This window comes from Mesoplodon bidens (assembly GCF_964165515.1).
Source record: "Mesoplodon bidens genome assembly, chromosome: 2".
Classification (NCBI taxonomy): Eukaryota; Metazoa; Chordata; class Mammalia; order Artiodactyla; family Ziphiidae; genus Mesoplodon; species Mesoplodon bidens.
Window position 1 is genome coordinate 115,746,052 of NC_138177.1, and position 22,126 is coordinate 115,768,177.

Genomic DNA, 22,126 nt, shown 5'->3' on the forward strand with positions numbered 1-22,126 from the left:
TCCTGTTTTGAATGACGGGTCCCACAGTTTTATATTTTACTGGGTCCCACAAGTTATATAACTAGATTTGGATAGAGGAGTAGAAGGTTTAAATTTTCCTGATAACACTCAGCCAGAGCGACAGAGCTAGTATTCAAGTCTAGACCTATCTAACTTTAATGCCTTAACCACTATAATATAGTATACATAAGCTTAGCCATGCTCTTACAATGATAATGGATCAGAATGAGGAGGCAGAGAAGAAAGTGGGTCATAGATCATGAAGGAAGATACCTATTTTTCCCCCTTGACAGCACTGGTACAAAGCTAACCCTAGATAAATGGCGTTAGGGACTTCACTTTCACCAATTTACATGTGACTGCTGTAACTGGCCCTGCGGCAAGAAAGAGATCTTTGCATAAAAGTACACTTGTTTCTCAAACTGTATCTTACAGGCCATCTTCTCAGACTGTTTGCAAAGAAATCAGGTTCTGGAAGATAATTATGGTTTATACTCTGGATGGATCATCTGTTAATAATCCCCTTATAATAATATAATATTCCATATATATATTTATAGAAAACAAATGTATAAAGAAATATTAATAAAGGAAACTTCAGGATATTTTGATGACTTTATTTCCTTCACCTCTCATTGAAGGAGTCCATTATGAATTTCATTTGCACTTACTTCTACTCTTTTGCTTATAATATTAAGAGAAATGATGCGTGGTACTACATCCACGGTGTGACATACACAAAAGTAGACGTAGAAAAAAAAGTGGTTTGAACACAAGATATGGAATCTGGAATTCAGATGAAAAGTCAGAGAAGAAAGAGAAGAATGCCATTCCAAATGTAACTAAAAGGAAATTTTAAGTGGCATATAGTTTACTGAAGTGGAATTAAATCAGAATAGAGTACGTCTTAGTATTCTGTGTTGTTGTTGTTGTTTTTTTTATAGCAACAATGCTCTTCTTTAATCTCCCCAAATGGTAGCACATTAAAAACAACAACAGCCCCCATACTGTCCTAGATACTATTCCAACATAATCCCCTGGGTACACAACTTCTAGATATTAAAGTTGTGCAACTTTTGAGAAGTCTAATTGCATTTTATTAATAAATAAATAAATAAATAAATAAAATGAAATAAAATAAATATTATTAGTTTTAATAAGCTAAGGTACATGATACAGAGTTTGAAATACTCAGTGTATACCTGGGTTATTTTCATATTAATTATTTTTCAAAGAGAATTAACCACTCAAGTAAAGAATACAAAGAAAGCTATATATAGTTAAGAATGAAAATAGAAAATGTATGTAATATCATTTTACCTCTTGAATGGCTGAAAGATTTAAAAATGGTTTGTACACTGAATCAGGAAGCAAAACACCAAATCCCAAAACTTTGCTTTTTAAAGTCATTTATTTTTAATAGGTATATCAGATTGGTAGATCAGAGGGAAGCTAGAGATTTAGCAATATCTCACATATTGTTTCCTAAATATGACAGAGAAGTATGAGCTTGTTAATAAAACAAATGGTTGATTTAGTAAGTGCTTAAACTGTACTCCCAGGGGACTGATGAATAAATAGATGTCAACCATTAGAACGTCAGTGGTGTGCCAAGACTGCTGTCTGTAGACACTGCTGACATGCTACTGAGCAGTTTTAGCATGTGACAGTCAAGGCTGAAAGAGATCTCAACAGGCTGAAAGAATGGAATGAAATTAATGAGATAAAATCCTAGAGGGATAATTGTAAAGTCTGGTGACTTGGTTCAAAATATTTATTGTGTAAGTATAGGATATAAAAAAAAAATGTTCCACATTGTCATACGTAGTGGCTTCACTGAGTGTGAGCCTAATATTTGTCAACAGTGAGTTGTTATGCCAAAAAAAGCAATCCAATCATAGGCTTCATTAATAATAGGGAGCCTAAAACAAGAGAGGGAATTATCCCAGATCAAAGAACAGTGGGGGGCTTCCCTGGTGGCGCAGTGGTTGAGAGTCTGCCTGCCGATGCAGGGGACACGGGTTCGTGCCCCGGTCCGGGAAGATCCCACATGCCGCCGAGCGGCTGGGCCCGTGAGCCATGGTCACTGAGCCTGTGCGTCCGGAGCCTGTGCTCCGCAACGGGAGAGACCACAACAGTGAGAGGCCCACGTACTGCAAAAGAAAAGAAAAAAAAAGAACAGTGGGGCTGAGCACACCAGTCACATTACATGGGGAGCATTATACTAAAAACATGTCAAATAAACATTTGAAGAAAATGGGAACATTTTGTCTGTAGAAAGATAGATATTGGGGCTGCATGATAGCCACCTTAGCTATTTAAAGGGATCATGTATGGAAAATAGATAAAATTTGACCCACATAGGTATATGACTTCTGAAAGGAAGTCAGGGAGAAGCCACTTTTGATCCAATAAAAGGGGCACATTAACTGGAACTCTTAAAAAGCAGAGTAGCCACTTTTCCAGGCAGTGAATCTACTTGCACTGAAAGTATATAAGAAGGTAGTGGAAATTCAAGTTACCATTGTAAAAGAGTCTTTCACCAAGTGACAGATTGAACTAGATAACCTCTCAGCTTCCTTCCAAGTTGCAACATTATCTCAAGAATCAAATTAAGACCAGGAGTTAGGCACCATGGATGTGAATACACAGCTAATATGGCAGTAGCTTTGCCATAATACAAGTTTTATTACCTAAATATACCATTCAGATATGTCTTTTTTTCCTGCGGTGGTACCTATAAGCTATTATTCACTGTCTGCCATGTATTTTAACTATGAAATATCTATTTGAGAAATATTTTACAAAACTGAATTCACAATAAAAATCTTGTTTACAAAATAATTGAAACATACATGCAGACATTATGATGTTTAAACTGTGTTTCCTGTCCAGATATTAGTATCATTTCTCCTTTTTTGTAGCCCTGACATTATTTTACACCATAAAAATATATCTTCCGAATTACATTTTTAAAGCCTACATACAATTTTATGTGTTTAATTGGGAAAATACTAATAAAATAAAGTGCCTTTTCCTAGTTTTTTCTCTTCAGAGTTTGTTAGTGTGCTGTGATATTAGACTCTGGTATAAATGCTAAAGCTGACTGGATTTAATCAAAGATCTTTTGTTATTTTCATCTCTTAAAAAACTCACCAAACAGATATGGTCAAAGATTAGGCAGGCGAGTTAATCTGTTATGTTCCAGCATCTTTTGCACAGAAAGCTGTATGCTTTAAAAATCAAACAGTAGAAAACAAGAATATGATTTATCTTAGTATAAATGTAATTTTGATTTGTAGTATCCAATATTGGAAACTAAAAATCACAGATGTATTCAGTCATATTGGACCAAATTATAAGGTAAACTTTAATTTTATAAGGTAAATGGGGATGTTAAATCTCTCTAGAGCTTATGCACCAGCTTCAGGCAGGTATTTGAATGCTGGCACTAATCTAGGAACAAAAAAGCAAAGCAAAACAAACCAAAAAAAACAAAAAGTTTATGAAATGGAGTCTATACTATACTTGCTGCTTTATAATTGTAAACCTTAGTAATACATGTGCCTATGTGTGATTACTAAGTTTTATTTTTCTCAGATGACGAGTTATAAGAAATATCTATGCAAGGCAGTTAACTCTTTCCAACAGAGGCAGGATATCAAGGCAACTAGTGGAATGAAAGCATTTAGCCTGAGGCCTAGTGCTAGTGGTAAACCACAGTTTCTTGCATTGCCACTATAATTTAAATTAAGTAGAAGCCAGGCTTATAAACTCAAATTATGACCCAAAGTTTATGTCCCTTTTATTTCTCCTGGGTTCTGATCAACAATGAAACTTTCTCCATCTGAAGCAATTTAATACAGACATTCCTTTGGCAGACTATAAAACATGAGTTTTCAGTCAACCTTTGGGTGCATATTGTGTGTACAGTTGGAAAAGGAAAAAAAGAAACAATGACAACATAAGCATGGAAACATATGTGTTGTACTCCTATAAAACAGATTTGCACATGAAAAAGTACTAAGAAATCTTCCTAGCCCAATTTTTGTTTTCCTCTTCAGAAGGCAGATGAACAAAGTTTCAGCTGAACAGCTTAGTCTGTAAAGGAGCAATATTAGAAGCTCAACAATTAGGGCTTCCCTGGTGGCGCAGTGGTTGAGAATCTGCCTGCTAATGCAGGGGACACGGGTTCGAGCCCTGGTCTGGGAGAATCCCACATGCCGCGGAGCAACTAGGCCCACGAGCCACAACCACTGAGCCTGTGCATCTGGAGCCTGTGCTCCGCAACGAGAGGCCGCGATAGTGAGAGGCCTGCACACCGCGATGAAGAGTGGCACCTGCTTGCCACAACTAGAGAAAGCCCTCGCACAGAAACGAAGACCCAACACAGCAAAAATAAATACATTAATTAATAAACTCCTACCCCCAACATCTAAAAAAAAAAAAAAAAAAGCTCAACAAATAGAAATGTTCTACTGAGTGCTCATTTTATAGACTGTCTTCCTCTCAGCCCCAACAAAGTTTCTCTTTGCAAGTGGAAAATTCCTCTTTTGCTTGTGAGCATAAATCTAAGTAATAACCCGTGAACATTTGGGTTGAATGAAAAACAACATAATAGCAAAGTTTTTGCCTCATAATTTTATTATAATAGGTAAGTTAAAAAATAATGTTTAAGAGATGTTTTAAGAGACTTGTGCTTTTAAAATTTTACAGGGAAAAGCCGACTGTTGAAAATAAGTTGCTAAGATATGGTGGAGACAGGTGTAGGGTTTGAACAGAAAGAATCTGACTAAAAAGAAATGTATGTGTTCCGTATTTATTGTGTAAACACCTAGAAATATGAATTCATGTTGAAACCCTTGGAAATCTAAGGCATTAAATGTAATAGCTAGTTGGTTTTAGAGTGGTCATATGATAATGCCACCATCAGTTACAGCTTTTCAAATGACATATTTCAAATGACTTGTAACAGCTATAGAGGGAATGGAATTGCCAGTCAATTCAACTTCCTCCCACCAATTCTTTCCCTATTCTTCTCAAAAGTCAGAATGTACGGGGACAGATTGTATTTGCATGGGTCATAAAGATAATAAATTAATCTGAAACTGAAACTGGGATGCAAAGGCAACAATTATAGTGATTGGAGCACTCATCTGAATCTCAGTGCTCGGGATATTTTTAAAGTGAAGAGTCAATTACTACAGAAAAAAAAGTTAAAGATGAAGTATTTAATATTGAAAGAAAGGAACCCAACTAAGTTTGTTTGAAGACAACAACAAAAACACCTTAGGCTAGTAACAAATGAACGGTGTATCCATTGCCCAGGTCAAGAGAAGGTTAACTGATGATGTACAGATAAACTGAGTTCTATTCTGAATTTAGCCTGGTAAATATATTCATAATCTCTTTGTTCCATTTGTCTTCCAATGTAGCTGCACTGTCACTAATAGCCTTTGTATACTTTGAGTTGAATAGAATGTGTTCCTAGCTGCACTCAGTGATGCTGGACCCAAACCCAAGGAGACTGATGGAGAGCCCTTGCAGAATGGCCTTGAGTAGAGTGTCCCATTGTGAAACCATTCAGGACTGAGTTATGGCATATTGCTAATATGCCAGCATGGCTCTGATATTTGTAATTTCAGCTGTATTTAAATAAAAATAATCTTTTTCATTTCTCTTAAGTAAAAACAAAGCAAAATACCTCATACATTTCTGTTTTCTCAACTTTCTTGAAGAGGAAAATAGGTAGGAAAAAGCAGTAGGTATAGCTAAATGAAAAGATCCATGAATAAGGTTTAATGAGCATTTGCCCACAGTGTGTAAGATCTGTAGTATTGTAACTTTAAAAATCCAAGTTATTATACTTGAACATTGATAGTCTATGATGTACTTGAGCCTCTTTCCTTAGTTCACCAAATCTTCCTATTTAAGTTTCTTACTCTACATCTTGTCAATTAAAATTGACAGGCTGGTAGCCAAATATTGAAAATGAATCCTAATTTTCCAACTGTATTGCATGTGTACACTGATTTTTATTTATTTATTTATTTATTTTGTGTGTGTGTGTGTGTGTGTGTGTGTGTGTGTGGTACGTGGGCCTCTGACTGTTGTGGCCTCTCCCGTTGAGGAGCACAGGCTCCGGATGCGCAAGCTCAGCGGCCATGCCTCACAGGCCCAGCCGCTCCGCGGCACGTGGGATCTTCCCGGACCGGAGCACGAACCCGTGTCCCCTGCATTGTCAGGCGGACTCTCAACCACTGCACCACCAGGGAAGCCCCTGATTTTCTTTTTAACAAGAAACATTTCCATTTTCACAGTTTCTCTTACTGAGAAATTATCCAAATCCTTTGAAGTTCATGGTAATTAGCCTTTGCTTTTTCCAGAAAAACTACTGTGATGAAAAATTATAATTTTTCTCATAATGATTCTCCTAAAAGTACTTTTCCGCAGTGTTCCCAACTGATGCTTAATGTTGTGTTTCATGATAAAATATATGAACTGTTGCAATTTCATAAAATAATTAGGTTGAACAATATCCATAGCACTCAAAATTGATTTACAAGAAAATGTCTACTCTTTCTATCTTCAAGTTACCCAAGAAAGAAATATCTTAGCACTGGAATTCAATTTGGAAACACAATGGAGAAGCAAAATAAAATTGAAAAATAACAGTCAAGAGACTTTTTTTCTCCGAGTATGTGTGTTTCCCAAAAGTACCACTTGGGGAACTGTATAATTTCAGAAGTGTATTCCAGAGGGAGAGACAGATTTTTTTCCTTCCAGGTTGGTGCAACTACTATTAGTTTAATGGATTACTGAAAAGTGGCAGGCACTCAAATTAACAAATGGATATGGGCTTCTAGTGTGGACATTACCTCCTTCAATTTAATCTAATTTTCACCAAATAAATGCCTTGAGATATTTGTTGTATTGGAATGGCAGATGTTAATAAAATAACATCCACAGTAGTAAGCAGAGCACATAAATTGTCTGGAAAAATGGTGATCATAGGACACCTATAGGTCTGACATAGTCTTAGGATCATGGGACATGCATCACTGGACCTAACATTTACCCTATTCTCAACCATATTGAAGCCCGTTGACCAGTAGTTAATTAGAAATTTTAAAGTGATCAATATAATGATAAGTTACATGGTGTAGGTAATGTTTTAATTATACTGATGGGGCTATTTTTTCTTCCATGATCTATTTTCTTTCAAATCGTGCCTAAGAGGAAGGAGAAAAGAGAAATAAATAAAGAGGGATTCCCAGAGAAAGATGATTTCTGTGAGACAGAGTAAATTATAGGATAATTGCTTCATAGATGTTTTGTTTGTCATATTTGTAACATTTTTGTTAGCTGAGTGCTTTTTTGTAATTTATTCATAAAGATTAAAATATTTAATCTTCTAGCAACAAAAAAAATATAAACTCTAGAAAATTTAGAATGAAGAAAGTATAGAGATGCAAATCAATGACAGTATATAAACAATATTTTGTAGTTTATAATAAAAATAAGTCTAGATTTAGTTCACTTTATGTGAGGCATTTTGCTAAACAGCTTAAAAGCTATATCACTTTTTCCTAGGAATGTTTTTAGGCTGATACTGCTTTTATTCCCAAGAGATAAAAATGTTAACATTATAGAATAAAACTTTACCAACTTTTTTCAGTGCATGTCAATTTATACACATATATAATCACACTCAAATTTTATTTTATCGCAGTTGGTATCCTTTTTATGTTTTGTAACTTTCCAAAACAAATTATTTGTAAACATTTTTCCATGTTATGAGCTAATTTTACAGTATAACTTCTAGTGTTTGGCATTCTCTTGAATGCCATATTTTTTTAAAACTAATCCCTATTATTTGACACTAACTTTTTTCCTCTGATAAATAAAACCATAAGTTATATAATTATATCTGGATTCATAAACATATACATTTCAGTATTAAACTTTCTACCAGGAGAGTTTGACTGGGAACACTTTAAACTACATGGGGTATTACTCTGAGATACTGGACAAAAAACTTGTGTGATACATTTGACTCTAATTCTTTCTACCAGAAAATTTCTTTTGATTAAGTTATAAATGATTTTCAAATTTTTACACTATTGGACCATATTTTGAAGGTAGTCAGTTTTGAAAAATATTTGTCCAGAGAGCTATTTATCTAACTTTTAAAATTTATTAGCTTCAATTATGCAGTAAAATACTGCATTTGTTTAAAAATTTCTGTGTCTAGCCTCTTACTTCCAAATTTGTGAGCTTTAGCAATATCATTTTTCATTAGGTTTGGTAAAGTGGCATTTATTACATTAATGATTTCAAAAAAAAAAAAAAGCAGTTTTTAATTCCCTTAACAGTTTTGTTGTTTTCCTGATTTCCGGTGCCTGTGGACAAACGGGAAAAAAAATAGATTGAATTTCAATGACTGGTGGGAAATGTTACCTGTTTATAGTAAGGTAGGGCAACCATTAGTAATTGTGTGACCATAGGTAGTTATCGCAGAGCTGGTTCTGACCAGAATTATCACCTGGGTCCTTTGTTGAGAGAAATAGACAGTATGGCTACACCTGGATATCTTAGCTCATTCACCCCATCTGTAAGGGGATTAGAATCAACTCTTATTATATAATTAATAGCCTTAAAGTTAAACATTGGGTTGTTCTGTTGCTGTACGTTTTACTGAGAATTTTAATAAGTTTCTAATCAAGAAATCCAATTAGGCCTTAGCTAATTGTGAATTTAGCTTAGCTAGTTAATTGATTAACTTACTCATCAAACATTTTTTGAATGTTCTCTATGTACCACATATTGAGGCTTTTGTCAGGAACACTAAAGTGAAGAAAATGTAATCTTTGCTTTCACGAAGCTTACAGTCCAGTGGAGAGTGCAGGCATAGGTATTTACAATGTGATATGATGAGTTACATTTGGAATATATTACAAAGTGCTGTGGAAGCATGAAAAATATTCCACTTCTTAAAGAAGTCACAAAGGAGTTCATAGAAGTAGTGAAACAATTTATATGAGGAAACATTCACCAGCTACAAGCTTGCATGCAGCACTTAAAGAAGAGACAAAGTTACAGAGACTCTAAAAATCTGGTTGTGCATGCAGACTGTACTGTGAGATATAATAGAATTTATACTTGGAATGACATACAAGGGGCCAGATTCCAACATTTGGACTTTATCACATGGGTAAAGGCAAGATAGAAGAGACTTAGTCATTACCAGAAACTTTAGATTCTTATCCAGAATGATGAGTCTACAGTCAGGAACTCTGTCTGCCTTTGTTCATTGTCACATCCCACTAGAAAAAGAGTGTTTGGCACATATTGGGCATGTAATGCATAAATGTTGACTGAATGAATTGAGTTCAATTAAGGACCATTATCTAAAGACAAAATAGGGCTTCCCTGGTGGCGCAGTGGTTGACAGTCCGCCTGCCGATGCAGGGGACACGGGTTCGTGTTCCGGACCGGGAAGATCCCACATGCCGTGGAGCGGCTGGGCCCGTGAGCCATGGTTGCTGAGCCTGCGCGTACGGAGCCTGTGCTCCGCAACAGGAGAGGCCACAACAGTGAGAGGCCCGCGTACCCCCACATAAATAAATAAATAAAGACAAAATAATCACAATATATGTGAGAGCGATTTGTAATATCTGATGATATGTTTCAGTGCTGAAATAAATACACTGGGATGAACCAATATCCTTTGGTTTTAGAATAATTCCCATAAATTTAATTATATTCACAATCCACATCATATCATAATTATTCTTTTTCAAGTGAATCAATAAGAGGCTTTGAAGAATTCATTACACATTACAGTGGCCTTATAAAGAGCTTTTAAAGTATTGACTAATGCTTCAATATTTCCATGAATTAGTAAGCTACAAACAATGCTCCCACTGCACAGATAAATAGGAATATGGTAATGAAGATCTTGGAAGTCAAAGTTGACAACAAATACATTTTTTATATGGGGTTGCTAATTCTTTTTTTTTTTTTTCGGTTCTGGAATCCCAAATAATTAGAAAAGCAATGTGACCATCTTTATCTTGCATATCTCTTTCTCTGCTTGTATGAGAAAGATTAAAAAAGGATAATTGGAGAAATTTAAGTCAGACTTATTTAGGTAATCAAACTTTTAGCATATGTATATGGATCAATTGTCTTAATTGGTGATATAATAAGATAATAGGGTACTTCAGAATGAGGTTTATAATGGGACTGAAAAGTCTAAAATTTCAACTGAATCATATAAATAGGGGGAGGCTATAGTTGGGGTTGTATATATGTTTTTGGTAACTAAATTCTTTGAAAAATAATGCACAGTAAATGTTGAATGAATCATTTATTTAAATATTGCATTACAGAGAAATCATCATTCCTCGATCCATTTTGTACAAGTGAAAATATATCGTGTCTCAGCATATTTTTAGATGCTTTTTATGAAGCAGGGAGTAAGGGGGGAGGAACGTGGGTGGCATGAAAGAAACAGAGTGTCTACATGGAGACCAGTATGTTTATTTTAATTAGGTGGTGGGGAGAATTATTTTATTTTAAATTTAATAAGGAGTTAGGAAGTTATTTTGAAATTTATCCTTACCCCAGTTACCAGATCATTAGCCTTCAGTATGCTTTACAAAACCACACATATTTATAGCTCATAAATTATATTTCCTTTCAGATTTATTGTAAAATGTTTTTTAATCCTAAAGAGAAAAGTAAGATGATATGTGTTTTAAATAAAATAAAAATTTGTCTTTAGTCTAACTTGCAGGTTAGTAATTTAGGAGACTATAAAAAATGCATAGCTGTGGTTTATATGAGCAAACCAATCTGTTTCCTGAATAGATACTCGACTGTTCAAACTGAAGCTCAGTGCATTAAATAATGTTTGGAAAAGTCCCCCTGGTTATTTGCAAACCATGTTTAGATTCAAACTTAAGATTTTGAGACCAAGAGAAGGGGATCACCATAAACTCATCTCATCTGTCAAATAGATAATACACAAGAGGATTCTGGTAGTATAAGAGTGAGGATTTGGAAACTGGCTGCCGAAGGTGATAAGAACTAAAGCAGATTTGGAGAAATTTAAATATGGCTTAATTTAACATTTAAAGTCATTAGTGAAGTGAAAGCGTTACAGCATATGATATGCTGTAAAAATAGAGAAGGGAGGTTCTGAATACTTTGTGTGCTTTACTGTAGGTCATTTCTGAGTGAAGCTCATACTACATTGTTACATGTATATTACAAATTTGCAAAGAGCCATACCAGTACAAATGGGATTTGGCCAATGTTTTGACGTTTAAAAATCCCAATTAAGATAACTAATTAAATAGCAGTATAATATCTCAAGCACACAAGCAGTAACTTGAGTCATTGCCATATGAGACTATACATCGTAACTAAAAGTAATATTAAACCTGAGGTGAGAAATTTGAACAAAATTCCAACAGAAGCTGATTATATAATCAGATGCAAGTGTACGGTGTAATAAGTCATGGTATTTTTTCATATAAATATGTGCCTCTTTTACACAAACCCACAGACAAAGGGATTAAAATGTTGTGTTCATTTTGAGTTATTTAAATCACAGAATCTTAGAGCTAGGAATTGCCACCAGGGATCAGCTAATTTCATATTCTGGCTGTCTTAAGGGACAGATAGTTGCCAATTCCTTTCTTACATTTCTCCTGGGATGAAGACTCAAGCAATCATACCATTCATTGTTTTATCATTCTTATAGCTACTAATGTACTCATTATTTCCAAATCACACTTATCCTAAATTTGTTATCCAGTTTAAGAAGTGAATAGATGTACTTTCAATTATGAGTCTCTATATGAAAGTTATTTCAAAGACAAGGTAAATAAATATCACTCAAATTGAAATAAATGAAAGCAAAAAAAAAATAATTCCCTTTACTCTGGAACTTTAGACTCAAATAGATCTCTTAATTTGTACACATTAGATTTATATATGTTAATAAGAATTACATGTATGACAAAAAGAAATAGAAAAATAATGTAGTCTAATAATAAGAGCTAATATTTATAAAAACAATATTCCAGACACTATCTTAAGCACCTTAGATAAACTACCTCATTTCACCCTTAGAAAGCCCTAGGACAAAGATACTATTCTTAAACTATATACTGGTAAAGATATCATGACAGATTTAAATTGCTCAAATCACCACATGTATTGTAGGAAGCATTAGAGCCAAATTTCTAATCTAGCCTCTCTGAGTCCAGAGCTTCTGCTTTGACCACCCAAATCTACTAATACCTCCAGCACAGCAACCTCAAACGGCTTGGGGAGGAATCAGTTAGGTTATCCCTATTAAGTGCACAGGGAAAATCCTCTTACATAATAACTGTTCCATAAATATTGTAAGATTATGATAATGATGTTATGATTAGAGTTTGTGATCCCTTATGAATTCCATTTTTGGAGAGTGAATATAACATAAAACTAGAGATCTCAAGAGTATATATTTGGTTACATTTAGCAATAAGTTTTGGTTTAATTTTTTTCTTCCATCACTGTGTAAAACTCTCTTTCGTTTGCTAATGAGTCAACAACATTTATGGAGCATCTATATTATGTGTAAAGTATGCTCACAGAAAATGCTTTGCCTTAGAGAAGCTTATATTTGGCTTGATAAATCAGAATATTCTACTGCATGAAAGCTGGAGTCCTTTAAAATCAACATAAAACAATTGCAAATTAATTTAGTGCCAACTTCACATACATAATAATCATTCATATTTGTATTGCTTGCCTGGCATGCCAAGATGCCCATCAAGATAGCAGTGCCAGCCCTGCTTAGGTTCCTTATAATAATCACCTACCACAATGATGCTTTTAAGACTTAGAGAAATGAACATACTAAATTTAAATACTTTGAGATTTCTGTTCTAAATGGAAACAGGAACAATCAGTCTGTCTTCAAATATTTACACACATATCTACTTAAAAACACCATGTTGGATTATAGATTATAACCACTATAGAAGATACGCCTCAGTAAATTTTGAGAAAACAGTAATCGTTACTTTGGCATTGACCCTGAAAAACTTTACAGAGAAATGACAAATTCCTGTTTTGCTAAAGGTAGAGTAGGGGAATTTTTCCTGAAACTGTTTGCTGAGCTTTACTCCCAACTGGGAATGTGAATTACAGTTAAGGGTTTCTGTAACTGAGTTTAATCCCTCACTAGAGGTTGTTTTCTGTGGTGTTTTTTTTTTTTTTTTTTTTTTTTTTTTAACTTCACTTCAAGCAGAGGATCTATTAATCCTTCCCTTAATGGGACAGATTTTATTCGGCTCTGGGATGCATACAAAACAAGCTCTGGCATAACACTTTCCTTATCTTTGTTCACACTTTGATGGAAGAAGATAAATTCCTAGGTAATAAAGTTTTCATAACCTGAAGCAAATGTAAAGTCTTATTTCAGTGTTCGAAGTTTCTGGATGTTTTGAAAGATCCCATTGACTCCCCAGAAACCTCACAAAATCTCTAAATAACTTTTGGCCTTAGGTCCATAATCTGAAGTCTGGCCTTTCTGAGCTGTTTTAGAGATGATGTACACTGACCTTTGGGATTCAAAATAATTAGCTTGAATCCCATCCCATCCCATGTGCATGAGAACCCTGTGCTCTTCCTAATATCTCTGGGGATTCTCGTGGAGAGGGTTGTCACATATTTTTCCAGATCTCTCTCTCTTTGACTTCCTCTATCTGCTGAAATATTACAGTTATAGATCAACCAGTCATAGAGAATATTCTATGCCATTTTCTCATTGTTTGGCCTAAACAATGAATACAGTCACTTAATTTATTCCCCAAATGTTATTCACACAAGAAATGTGTGTGTCTCACACACAATGGCTCGAGGTGATACAATTTATAGCATAGCACTATATAGCATAAAAGTAAATACAGAAGATTAGATATTCCCTTTCACAAAGCTCTTTAATCTTTCTGCCAATGAGCCTCTGGACCTCCCTGCCTTTCTGTTTCTCAGATTATGTGATGGTTAATTTTACATGTCAATTGGGCTAGGCTCTGGGGCTCAGTTGCTTGGTCAAACACTAGTCCAGATGTAGCTGTGGAAGGTATTTTGTAAATGTGATTAATACTTAGAATCAGTTGTTTTTAAATAAAGGTTACTACTTTTGAAAATGTGGGTGGGCCACATTCAATCAGATAAAAACTTTAAAGAGTAAAAGTGAGGTTTTCTGAAGAAGAGAGAATTCTGCTTCAGGACGGTAGCTTAGGTGTCTTGCCTGAGTTTCTGGCCTGCTGACCTGCTCTTTGGATTTTAGGTTCAAAGCTGCAAATTCAACTCTTACCTGATGTTTCCAAGCTTATAGATTTTGGACTTTCCAGCCCTATAATCATAGGATCTAATTCCTTAAAATACGTTTTTCTTTATGTGTCTACTTATATTCTATTTTTTCTTATTCTCTGTTGTACTCTAACCAATAATCCTCCCTTCTACAACTCATTCCCCATAACTCATTTTTCTTACTTTTCAATGTAGTATAAAGTGGTGCTCTAATTCCTACTCTGCTCTTTGCCTACTCTTGCATATCAAAACACTCATTATTGTTTTCTGTTTGCCAATGAACCATTAACTGCATGATCCAAAAAGTTTAGTGACATAGAGTAGCTGGCAGAGACTTTGATCTTTCATCTTTCTCTTCTTTGTGCCTCACCAGTCTCTGTGAGCTCTCAGTAGGAACTTGTTCATCTATGACTTGAATTATGCCACCTCCCTCAAAAGGTGAATGTATCAACAGTTTAATTTGAATTTAAATAATATTTTTTTCTATTGCATAGCTAAATACCTTCCTATAAAATTTTTTTTAATAAAATAACTAAGCCCAGTATCTTCTGCCCTCATCCTGATTTCTGATTTCTCACTTCTTCAAAAACAAGATTTGTCATTACTTAGAAAAGTTGATTGATATTAGTGAAAAAACATAGGTTTTGGGATAAGATAGATATGGCTCAAATCTAATTCTCTCATTTGAAATCTTAGGAATGTTACTTAACTCATATAGTTTTTTTCTGTGTATTCCCCAAATGAGAATAGTAATGATAGACTTATAGAATTTTTAAAAGCATTAAGTAAAATAACATGTACAATACCTTGCTCATTTTCTATCACTAAGGAGATAACAGATTTTAATTTTTTGTTTTCTTAAGAAAAGATTGTGATATGGGAAAAGAGTTGTAGGAAAAAGAGATTTTTCTTTCCTGGACACAATTTTTTAGTTATGAAAATTTCATAAATATACGAAGTAAACAGAATAGTATATCAAAACAGTGTACCCATAACACAGCTTAAACAATTACCAATATTCAGACATTCTTGTTTTATCTCTACCTCCCTCCACTTACTCTCCACCAGCCACATGCTCGAAGATGATGATGATAATGATGATGACAGTGATGATGATTTAGGTAAAATGTACATCCCCTGAAAAGCACAAATAGTAGGTTTACAATTCTGACAAATGAATAAACCCATATGATCCACATTCTGCTTTGACTGAGAACACTTCCCAGAGTTCCTTCCTTTTCCTTACCAATCAATCTCCAGTCTTTACCCACCTCCACACACCCAGCCTGGAAACCACTGCTTTCTCTCACTGTTTTAAACCTTAGACTATTCTTACTTGTTGTAGAATTTCATATATGAATATTCATGTACAAGTTATTTTTAGACATATATTATCATTTTTCTTAGCTAAATATCTAAGAGTAAAATTTCTGGGTCAAAGGATAAGTGAATGTTTTAACACTGTAAAAAAAGAAATTAATAATACATTTTGCAAAGTGACTGTAACATTTTACATTCCCAGTAGCAATACATGAGAGATACGGTTGCTCCATAATCTTGCCAACATTTTATATTTTCAAAAATTTCATTTTAAACATTTTTGTGTTTTGTGGTATCTCATTTGGTATGAACATGAAATTTCCTAATGACCCACAAAGTTAAGGACATTTTTTATGTGCTTAATGGCCATTCATATATCTTCCTTGTGGAGTGTTTTTTTCAACTTTTTTGCCTGTTTAAAAAATATGTGTTATTGGTCTTTTTATAATTGAGCTATGAGTCCTTTATATATTCTCAACTTAAGTCCTTTGTTAGATATATACTTTGTGGATATTTTCTTCCTGTCACTAGCCTATTTATATCCATAATGATTTCTTTGAGTAGACTATATAAATTTTGATGGAATCTAACATTTTTTATTATGTTAAGAACATTTAACATGAGATATACCCTCTTAAAAATTCTTAAATGTACAATATATATTATTAACTATAGAAACTATGTTTTATAGATCTCTAGAATTTATTCATCTTGCACAAATGAACATTTATACCCATGGAATAGCAACTCCCCATTTCCCCTTTTCACAAGCCCCTGTCAAACACCATTCTATCTCTGATTCTTTGAGTTTAACTGTTTTAGGTACCTCATTTAAGTGCAGTCAGGCAGTATTTGTCCTTTTGTGACTGATTTATTCCACGTAGTATAATATCCTCAGTGTTCATACATGTTGTCCTATGTTACAGGATTTCCTTTTCTTTAAAACTTAGTGGCATTCCACTATATGTATATGTACCACATTAGTTTAACCATTCATCCTACTGTGGACATTTAGGTGTTTTTCCACATCTTGGCTACTGTGAATAGTGCTTCAATGAACACAGGAGTGCTAACACATCTTTGAGATTCTGATATTAATCTTTGGATAAATGCCCAGAAGTGGGATTGCTGGATCATATGGTAGTTATATTTTTTTTAATTTTTTGTGGAACTTCCATACTATTATTTAAAGTGACTGCACCATTTTGCATTCCCACCAATAGTGTACAAAGTTTCCAGTTTCTCTACATTCTCACCAACACTTGTCTTTTATTTTTCTGGTAATAACCATCTTAACAGCTGTGAGGTGATATATTATCGTGGTTTTGTTTTCCATTTGCCTGATGATTAGTGAGTTAAAACATTTTTTTCATATACCTGTTAGCTATTTCTATGTCTTTTTTGAAGAAATGTCTATTCAAGTCCTTTGCTCAATTTTTAGTTGTTATTATTATTTTTTGCTATTGTAGGAGTTTTTAATATATTTCAGAAGTTAATCCCTTAACAGATATATATGGTTTATAAATATTTTCCCCCATTCTGTAGGTTTCTTTTTCACTCTGTTGATTATTTATAAAAAACAGAAATGTTTTAGTTGATGTAGTCCCACTTTTTCATTTCTCCTTTTATTGCCTGTGCTTCTGGTGTCATATCCATGAAATCACTGCCAAAACCAATGTTATAAAGACTTCCCAGTATGTTCCCTCTAGGAGCTTTACAGTTTCATGCCTTACCTTCAAGTTTTTAATCAGTTTTAAGTTGATTTCTGTATGGTCTAAGATACGTCTCTTGTGACAGTTTTTGACATAAAGTTTATTTTGTCTGATACACATATGGTCACTCCTGCTTTTTTTTGGTTACCATTTGCATTGAACATCATTTTTCATTCCTTTACTTTCTACTATGTGTGTCCTTTTATCTAAAGTGAGGTTGTTCTAGACAGCATATAGTTGGATCTTGGTTCTGTGTTTTTGTTTTGTTTTTTAATCCACAGAGCCAACTACCATATGCTTTAATCAATTTACAGTTACATCTATTTATATTGTGTATCCATTCACATATTTTGAGTTATATTTTTCATACTGTGTCTTCTGACTTTTATACTTAAATTATAAATGATTTACCTACCACCATACAGTAACATGATATTTCATATATGTCTATATATTTACCTTTACCAATGAGTTTTACACTTTTATATGTTATTGTGTTGCTGTTTGGCATCCCTTCATTTCAACTCAAAGAACTCCCTTTAGAATTTCTTTGAAGGCTGGTTTAATGTTAAAAATTTCTTTTAAGTCAGGTTCAGCTTTTGTTTGGGAAAGTTTTTAATCTCTCCTTCATTTTTGAAAGACAGGCTTGCCAGAAATAGCATTTTTGTTTGGCAGACTTTTTCTTTCAGCACTTGAATATATCATTTCCACTCCCTTTTGGCCTGCAAGGTTTCTGCTGAAAAGTCTGCTGATGGTTTTATGAGTTTTCCTTTGTATGTGACAAATTACCTTTTTCTTGCTACTTTCAAAATTCTTTGTCTTTGGTTTCCAAAAATGTGATTATAATGAATTCTGTAAGGATTCTCTGAGTTCATTTTATTTGTGATCCTTTGAACTTCCTAGGTGTAGTGTCTATTTTCTTTACCTGATTTGGGGAATTTTCAGCTTTTTTTTTTTTTTTTTTAATAAAATTTCTGGTCCTTTCTCTCTATCTTATCCTTCTTGGACTACCATAATGTGTACATTGTTATTTTTTATAGTGTTTCATAAGTCCCTCAAACTTTCTTTTTTCTTTTCTTTTTTTTTTTTTTGCTCCTCTGATTGGATAATTTCAGATGAGCTGTTTCCAAGTTTGCTGATTCTTTCTTCTGCTTGATCTAGTCTGCTGTTGAACCCCTCTATTGAGTTTTTTAGTTCATATATTCTTCAGCTCCAAGATTTCTGTTTGGTTCTTTTAAAATTTTTCTCTATATTGTTGAAATTCTCACTGTATTTATGCATTGTTCTCCTAAGCTCATTAAGCATTTTTAATAGTGATTATTTTGAATTCTCTATCAGGTAATTCATATACAGTCAACCCTTGAAAAATACATGGGTTCAGGGCACCAACCCTTCGTGCAGTCAAAAATCCATGCATGGTCAACTCTGTGTATATGCAATTTCTCTGTATCCAGGGTTCCTCCACATCCTCAATTCTGCATTCATGGATTAAACCAAGTGAGGAATGTGTAGTACTGTAGTATTTACTATTGAAAAAAATCATGTATAAGTGGAACCAGGCATTTCAAACCTATGTTGTTCAAGGGCCAACTGTATTTGTTTCATTAGGGTCACTTTCTAGAGTTTTGTCTCATTCCTTTGTTTGGATCATATTTCAGTTTCTTATTTTTCCTTGAGTCTTTGTGTTGGTATCTATACATTAGAAGAAATTGCCACCTCTCTCAATCTTCATGGGGTGATGAGGGTCATGTTCTGTATAAGACCAATCAGCTGAGCCAGAAATTCTGTGGGTCTTTCAAACCTTCATGCAAGTCCAAATTGCTGTGTTTGTTTGAAGTAGTCCTCAGGTATGTAGGGTATGCTGGGTTCTGTCACCACTTTGTGACAAGTATGACAGAGCTATTTGCTCAAGCAGCACCTGGAGAAGATAAAAGTTTGGATGCATAGTCAAACTCTTTCCCTCTGAAGGGAGAAGCTAGATGATGTATTTTTCACCCATTAGCTCTATAATTGACCTGGAGGAGTGGTTGTAGCAAGTGCCTCTGTGCTAATTCAAACCACCGTCTTTCTTCTCAGTGACCCTCAGGCTTCTAGAATATGTTAAGTTCTGTCAGTGCTTTGAGACAAATCCAGTCAGTCCCTCAGGTAGCCCTCAGATAATTTGAAATTTTTGATGTGTGTATTCCAACTCTTTTCCTCCCCATGGAGAAGCCAAGAGCTAGATGTTTCCTCCCAATTTTATGGTGCTATACCCCTGGGGATTATGATGAGAGGGTGTCTCAAATCTACCAACCAATTTTGAATTGGCTGGCTTTGAACTTGCCCAGGGTTTGGAGACTTCTCAACTTGTTTCTCAACTTCTCATAGAGGGAATTGATCTGTGTATTCTTGTAAATCGGTATGTCCATGGGAAGGAGGAAAGTACGGATATGACTGTTTCACCATTTTGCTGACATTACCCAATCCAACTGTTTTCTTTATGGTCATTGTTTTTTGTGTCTGTCTAAGAAATCTTTGTCTACCCTCAGGTTGTGAAGAAATTCTCCTGTACTTTTTTATAAAAGCATTTTAGTTTGAGATTTTATATTTAGATTTATGATACATTTCACAAAAAATGTTGAGTGTAGTAGAAGTAGGTATAGATGCTCATCTTTTCTTCTTATACATATACAGTTATAGCAGCTTCATTTGTTGAAAATATTTCTTCTCTTAATTAATTGTAAAACGCTTTGAAAATAAAATGGCTGTTTATATGTCAGACAAGTTTTGCTTATTATTTCATTGATTTGTCTGTCCTACCTCAGACTGCCTTAATTATTGTAATTTTGGGTAAGTCATTAAATTAGTGTATTAGGTTTCTATTGCTGCATAACAAATTACTACACACATAGAGATTTGAAACTATGGCCATGAATATTTCACAGTTCCGTAGATCAGAACTATAGATATTACATGGCTAAGTTCTCTACTCAGGTTCCCACAGACTGAAATCAAGGTGTAAGATGACTGAATTCTCAACTAGATCTTGCAATCCTCTTCCAAGTTAACTGAGTTTATTGGCAGAATTCAGTTGCTTGTGGTTGTACGACTGAGGATCCATTTTCTAGTTGGATGTTAGGGGCCAATCTCAGTTCCCAGAGGCCATCCACTTTCCTTGACATATGACTCCTCCATCTTCAAAGCCAGCAGTGGAAATTTCCTTTGAGTTGAATTCCTCTTATGCTTCAAATATCTGACTTCCTCTGTTTCTGATGTCTAGACTTAGATTTATAGGACTCATGTCTTTAGGTCTTGGCCACCCAGATAATCTCCCTTTCTAAAAGTCAACTTATAATATAACATATGTCAGTCACTAGAGTAAAACTAGAGTAAAATCTATCAAAGTCACAGTCACAGAGTGTGTACCTCAGGGGATCATGAGGGCCATCTTAGAATTCTGTGTAACTCAGTCAGCTACTGAAAGCTGTTCCTGCACCAGCTTACTCTTTGTTTTAAAGATTATTTTGGCTATTCTATTTGTATTTTCATAAATATTTTTAGAAACAGCTTGTCAATTTTTATTAAACAAAAAAATTGATAAGCTGATGCTGTTGAATTGAATCTGTAGATCACTTTGAGGAGAATTAATATCTTAATGATATTTAGTCTTCCAATCCATGAACTTGGCATACCAATTCCTCAGCAATAATTTTTATTTTTTTTAGTTTTCAGTGTAAAAGTTTTAAATGCTTTTAAAATTTTATTCCTAAATATTTGCCTTTTGATGCTACTATAAAATATTATTTTTCAATTGCTGCTCTTTTGTAAAAAGAGATTTCTGTATGTTAACTTTTTTTGGAGAGCTTGCTAATTTTGTTATTTTTAGAAGTATTATTTGATTCTTTAGGAGTTTGCATATAAACAATTATGCTGTGTGAATAGAGGAGACTGCCATTTTTCTTTGAAATTTTAATGTCCTATTTACTCACTTTAGGCTTTATTGCACTGGCTGGGACATCCAGTCATACAATGAAAGGGATGAAAGTAAGCATTCTTACCTTATTCTAGATCTTAGGAGGAAAGTATTCAATCCTTATCACTAAGTATAATGTTAAATATAGGTTGTTTATACATGTTCTGTATTAGATTGGGGAAATTCCTTTTCATATCTTGTTTGATGAGAAATATTTTTAAAATTATTGGTGTTAAATTACATCAACTTTTGCTATAGCAAGATTATCATGTGTTGTTTTCTCTTTTATTTTGTTAATGTATATTACATTACATTTGTTGGCATTTTTGAACATTAAGCCAGTCTTGCATTCTGAGGATCAGTTGCATATTGTTCAAATGCAATATCCTTTTTGTATATTGCTAGATTCAATTTGTTAATATTTTGTTGAGGATTTCTACATCCATGTCCATGAGGGTTAACTGTAACTTTCTTTTTATTTTTTGTGATACCTGTGAAGTTTTGGTATCAGGGCTTCCTAAAATAGAATTATCATGGTTTCCTTTTCTCTATTTTCTGAACGAGTTTTTCCTAAAATGTTTGATAGAATTCACCTGTAAACCCAACTCATCCTGGTATTTTTGGTGAGAAGGGGATAAGTATTTTTTTTAATAACAAATGTAATTTCTTTGATAGATACAGAGTTATAAAATAATTTAATCTTGTGTCAATTTTTGTAAGTTGTGATTTTCAAGGAATTTGTCCATTTCATCTAAGGTCCACT